The sequence below is a fragment of the Hypanus sabinus genome, unplaced genomic scaffold (genome assembly GCF_030144855.1).
Source record: "Hypanus sabinus isolate sHypSab1 unplaced genomic scaffold, sHypSab1.hap1 scaffold_122, whole genome shotgun sequence".
NCBI classification, from domain to species: domain Eukaryota; kingdom Metazoa; phylum Chordata; class Chondrichthyes; order Myliobatiformes; family Dasyatidae; genus Hypanus; species Hypanus sabinus.
Genome location: NW_026779281.1, coordinates 737,323 through 743,225, shown reverse-complemented (window position 1 = coordinate 743,225; position 5,903 = coordinate 737,323). Strand labels below are relative to the sequence as shown.

Below are 5,903 nucleotides of genomic sequence, written 5' to 3'. Positions count from 1 at the left end.
AGCTACCCAGTTATCCAACCTACTACTCACTTTTGCTACCTTATATGCTTTTATACAGTCCTTAACTTCCTTTGTCAGGCACGATAGCCCAGCCCCGCTGTTTGAGAACTACGTCTGTGGAATATATCTATCCTGCACATTATGAACTATTCCCAGAAACGTCAGCCATTTCTGCTCTGACGTCATCTCCACCAGCATCCTCCAATCCACCTGGGGAATCACCTCTCTCACGCCTCTGTAATTCACTTTCATTCCATTGCGATACTACACATGTGACCTGTGCTTCTGCCTCACAAATTGTAGTGGGACTTCAATCATATTATGATCACTGACTTTTAATGGTTCCTTTACATTAACCTGCCTAATAAGATCTGGGTTATTACACAACACCCAATGTAAGATAGCAGTTCCCCGAGTAGGCTCAACCATCAGCTGCTCTAAAAAGCCATTTCGTTAGCTTTCAATACATCCCCTCTTTTGCGATCTCACGCCAAACTGACTTTCCCAATCCTCCTGCAGAGTGAAGTCACCCACTACAGTTGTGTCATTAAATTTATTACATAAATGCCAAACAGTCAGCAGTACCTGGGGCAGAAGTGAGGATACATGCTTTTACCAAAGAGAGAAGGTGTTTTTGAAGCTGAAATGCCTAAAGGTAGATAAGACACCGCAGAGTTCAGAAAGAGGTAGCTGAAGAGATTGTGAAGGCATTAGAGTCATAAAACACTACAACACAGGAAAATGCCATTCGGCCAGTCTAGTCTGTGCTAAAGCATTAATCTTCCGAGATCCAACAACTTCCACCTGGACCATAGCCCTCCGTATGCTTCTCATCCAGTGACCTAAGCAAACTTCTCATAAAGATTACAATCGTCCCTGCCACTTGCTCTGCAGCTCCGGGCACACTCTCCCCGCCTCTGAATGAAGAAGTTCCCCCTTAGTTTTCTCTTCAAGTGATGAGTAATGATCTATCACAAATCACTAGATTTTGGAACTAGATTTACACCTCTTTGATGTCTCCTGTCATCCCCCTTCTCTCTGAAGAGTAAAGCCCTAGCTCCCTTAATCTCTGATCATAATCCATACTCTCTAAACCAGGCAGCATCCTAGTAAATCTCCTCTGTACCCTTTCCAATGTGTCCGCATTCTTCCGATAGTGAAGCGACCAGAACTGGACAGAGTACTCCAAGTGTGGCCTAACTCGTGTTTTATAGAGCTGCGTCATTAAATCGCGTCTCTTAAATTCTATCCTCCAGATCCCTCTGCTCCTCAACACTATCAAGTATCCTGCCATTTATTTTGTACTCTGACTTGGAGTTTGTCCTTCCAAAGTGTACCACCACACATTTCTCCGGGTTGAACTCCATCTGCCACTTCTCAGCCCACGTCTGCATCCTATCAATGTCTCCCTGCAATCTTCGACAATCCTCTACACTCTCTACAACCCCACCAACCTTTGTGTCGTCTGCAAACTTACCATCCCAACCTTTTACCCCCGCATCCAGGTCGTTAATGAAAATCACAAAAAGTAGAGGTCCAGGAACGTATCCTTGTGGGACACCACTAGACACAACCCTGCAATCTGGATGTACTCCTTAAGTTGTCATATTTTTCCTCCTGATTTACTGTCAGGTATATTGCCTTCCGAGTGTCACTATACGAAAGTGCAGAACACAGGATGCGTTCACACTTCCTTCTGCTCATGCAGTACATCGCTCCGAGCCTATTGTGGTTTTCGTACCGATGAGCGTCCCTCGGCTTATTGGAGTAAGTCTCACCTTTCTGTTTCCATTTTGGAACACATACTAATGTGCGGCCCTCGTTTCACCCTAGAAAGTATCACCTCTGAATTCAAATTCATCTTTCCAAAGAGAATCACTTCGTACCTTTCCGGGTTCATCTCCATCTGTAACTTCTCAGCGCTGCTCTGCTTCCTGTCACTGTCCTGTTGTAATCTGTGACAACCTTCTATACTATCCATAATTCCACCAACCACCACATCATTGAAAACACAATAAACCACTCTTCCACCTCCTCATCCAAATCGTTCATAAAACACAAATAGCTGGCGGTCTCAGAACAGATCTCTGCAGAACACCTGTCACCAAAATCCAGGGAGAAAACGCTCCAGCCACAACTATCCTTGGCCTTCTGTGGGCGTCAGGTCAGGATCCATCAGCGAACTTTCCCTGGATGCCAAACCTTATGACATTATGAATGGTCCTGCCATGGAAAAATTTAACGCCTTGTTAAAATCCTTTCATATCAGGTAAATTATCGCCCACTTTATTTCCAAAATACCACGCAACAAACACGTTCTCCCATCTGTTTTTCTCTTCCAGTGTCTCCGTTTTCGCCCGGGCGAGTGCAGAGATGTGAACTGTCTCGATCCTCCGGGTATAAAATGGAAGTTTTCGCCCAACTCACTGAGGGGGCAACTGCTCCTTTATCCGTCGATTGTCTGAAACGTAAATCCAAGAGAATTATCTCATCTCGGACCAGAGCATCCCATTGACAATAGGTTTTCTGTAATTCAGTTACTAGAGGACATTGACTATCTCCAAGGGGTTTGAGTTGGTTAACATGATACCAACCCAACTTGTTTGGAGCGGTCTGGATTCGATATACTGATGGACTGGCTCAGTCCCGACAAATCCGGAAATTGTAAAGGGGCTCGGCAGATGCAATGACAGCATAACCTTCTGTCCTATTTCCAACGACCGCGGTTTTGCTCGCACCTCGAAACAAGCTTCGCTCTGCCGTTTTTTCCATCATGTATTATGGGCGGCATCATAATAAGCCTCCATAAAAGAGTCAATTAATTGCTGCTTGCATTTGTCCTTTCCAATGTATCATACTCGGTCTGTGATAAATGTAGCCAAGCAGGAATACTAACCCTTTCATTTTCCTCCCGATCGTCAACTTAAAACGTGTAAATGCAGGAGAGGATGCTTCTCTGCCGAGGACTATCTTAAGAATGTAGTTTAAGACACTGACCCAGGAGCCGTTTAGCCATTTTAGACAACATTGTCTTTAAAGTTCTGTTCATCCGTTGAACAATAGCTCTGTATTGTGCTGGATAGGGGATATGGAACTTCCGTTTTACCCCTAACGTTTCATTAGATTTCGTGTCACCTCTGGGGTGTAGCGGGGATCATGATCTGATTCGAGAGTCCTTGGCAATCCCCAACGGGGAAAAACTCTGTCGGACAAAATCCTGGCTGTAACATCAGCGGTTTTCATGATCTAGTTGTGTAAACCTCTCTCCACTTGGTGACCGCATCCACTATCTCGAGGATATATTTCAGTCCTCCAGGGGATGGAGGCGAAGAACCATCAAAATAAATCTGCATGTTAACAGGGGGTCCTTCTACGGGACCACTTACAACTACTTCTCTTGCCGATTTATCTATGTTATCGCTGGGCACAAATCAAACAATCCTTACAATAACATTGTACATCTTATCGCAATTTCGGCCACCAACACAGTTTCTTCAACTGTTCCACAGTTCTCTCTGATCCTTGATGCCCACAAATGTCATGATGCCTGTACCTCACCTGTTTTATTTTCGCCATTTTGGCACCACAAATTTATCATTATTAAGTACAATCCGATTCCGTCCCTGTATCCCTCGATATTTCCCAAACTCTTCAGATTTTTCGCCTCTTTGTAGCTTTGCTAACTCCTGACCCTCTTAAGGTGTCATGACTGTCCATATGTGTACAGTTTGCTGGTTTCTCTGTCATCGCTACCTCTACATCTGGATTCCCGTTCACCACCCAGATTGATTCTAGTTTGCGGAACTCATCAGCCTTCCTGCTCCCTTCCGGAGAAGTCTGTAAATGATCCTTAACATTTTTGTCTAATTCATAAGTGTTTCCACTTCCCTCCTCAAATATTTCCATCAACATGGGGGCTGATCGTACTGGTTTGCCATCTTTTAAGATATAACCTCGAGCTTCCCATAACGGTAAATATTCAGTCAAAGTACATGAGTGTGCAGTGAGTGAATGGAGATGGGTCATGTACAGTCATCAGAGTTTAATCTCATTCGGTATCTTGTTCAGCGCAGAAGGGCTTGTTCCTGTTCTCTACAGTTCCCTGGATCCCAACATCTCCAACTGATGTATTCACATTGTAATATCAATCTATTAATCAACAGCTGTCCATTCTCCTCCATTCATCTCGTTCTTCGGCACCAATGAGTGTCATATATGACACGGTGTGTTGCAACACAGCGATAAAGTATGTAAAGGATTAACACGGTCAGTTAAACATAGCAGCTTAAATCTAACAGGAGCAAACTGTTCCATCCACCATATTTCTGACATGCGGAACATTCCCGGATGAACAGTGACGTAAGCGGTGACGCCAGATTCTCAGGGGTTCATCAATGAACTGAAAGCTGCAAAGTGGAAAGTTGGATTATTCGAAATGTGACACTGGAGCTTCCCTCGCAGTCCTATTCACAAACTCTCACAATGCTGCACAGAACAACGTAGACACAATTTTATCAATGCCAAATGCAAGGCACATTGCAGACAAGTCCGAAACTATCATAAGTTTTTTTTTCACGCAGAAAATGTTGAGTGCGTGGAATATACTGCCGGCAACGATGGTGGAGGTGGTTATGATAGGGTTTTTTAACGACTTTTGGATAGGTACGTGCTTAGAAAAACAGAGCTATGAGTAACCCTATAAATTTCTAATTTAGGGACATGTTCGGCACAACTTTGTGGGCCGAAGGGTCTCTATGGTGCTGGAGCTTTTCTTTGTTTTTTTTTTAATAAGAAACATGAAATGAATATTGAATGATTTATGAGTGGGGCATAACTCGAGTAGATTCATGGTCCAGTGCACATTGAGGAATCTGGGACAGAATTGGCAAACAATACAGAGCAGATACACGGTGAAGAGAGCGACATAGAATTGCTGAGAGGAAATGTGTTCATATAAATGATGCTGGAACATGAAACGCTTTGCCTCAGTTGGTCTTATTTCGAACCAACTATTAATATAATTACGTACTTATTTATAAAAAAAAACTAATGAATTTATTTAATCAGATTATTTTCATTCAACATTTAAGAAGTTGTCTTGCCAAACCACAGAAAAATACAGATCACGGGCTACTCAATTGAGTCTGTGTGGTTGAGCAATGAAATGGGTGCAGGATGACGTCGGACAGAATGATCAGTTTGACGTAAGACTCCTCGACGCTGAATGTTCTGCTCGATGCAACCGTCATCATTCATCAGCGCACTGTCAATCCCATAATTTTAACATAAACCAACTGCGGGAGATTCTTGTTCTAAAAATAGCTCAGGGAATACAGAATCTATTTTATGAGTATTTACTGGGTTTGAGGAACAGCGGAGAAGAAGGAGAAAAAAATACACTCGCCAACATTGAATCAGAGTCTCACAGGCACAGGACTGAGATGACAAACTTAACCGTTGGAGCGGAAACAGACAAATACAAAATGAAGCCCACACTCTCACATTGTAAAAGACAGAGACAGATACAGATCGGAACCCACACTGACAGCGTATAGAGAGTGTAAATGCCAGCAAGTTTTCCCCACTGATATCGGGCGAGAATACAACTGGAGATCATGGATGAATGGTGAAATGTGAAATATTTAAGGGAACCATGAAAGGAAACTTCTTCACCCAGAGGGGGGGGGGGGGTCAGAGTGTAGACAGTGCTGACAACACAAATGGTAATTGAGATTCCGATTTCATCGTTTAAGAGATGATCGGATAAGTACACAGATGAGAGGGATATGGTTGGCCACGGTCCGGGTGAGGTCGATGGGAGTAGGCAGATGAAATAATTCCTCACTGACTGGACGGGCTGATGACTGCTTCTGTGCATGAGAAGATGGAAGCTTTTGAAGTTG

At 43.5% G+C, this 5,903-nt stretch overlaps 1 protein-coding gene across 1 annotated transcript in view; it reads right to left on the bottom strand.

Moving 5' to 3' along the window:
* Positions 1-5,903, bottom strand: part of LOC132386579 (NACHT, LRR and PYD domains-containing protein 3-like) — a 203,367-nt gene that overhangs the window by 79,708 nt on the left and 117,756 nt on the right. The window lies entirely within an intron of this gene.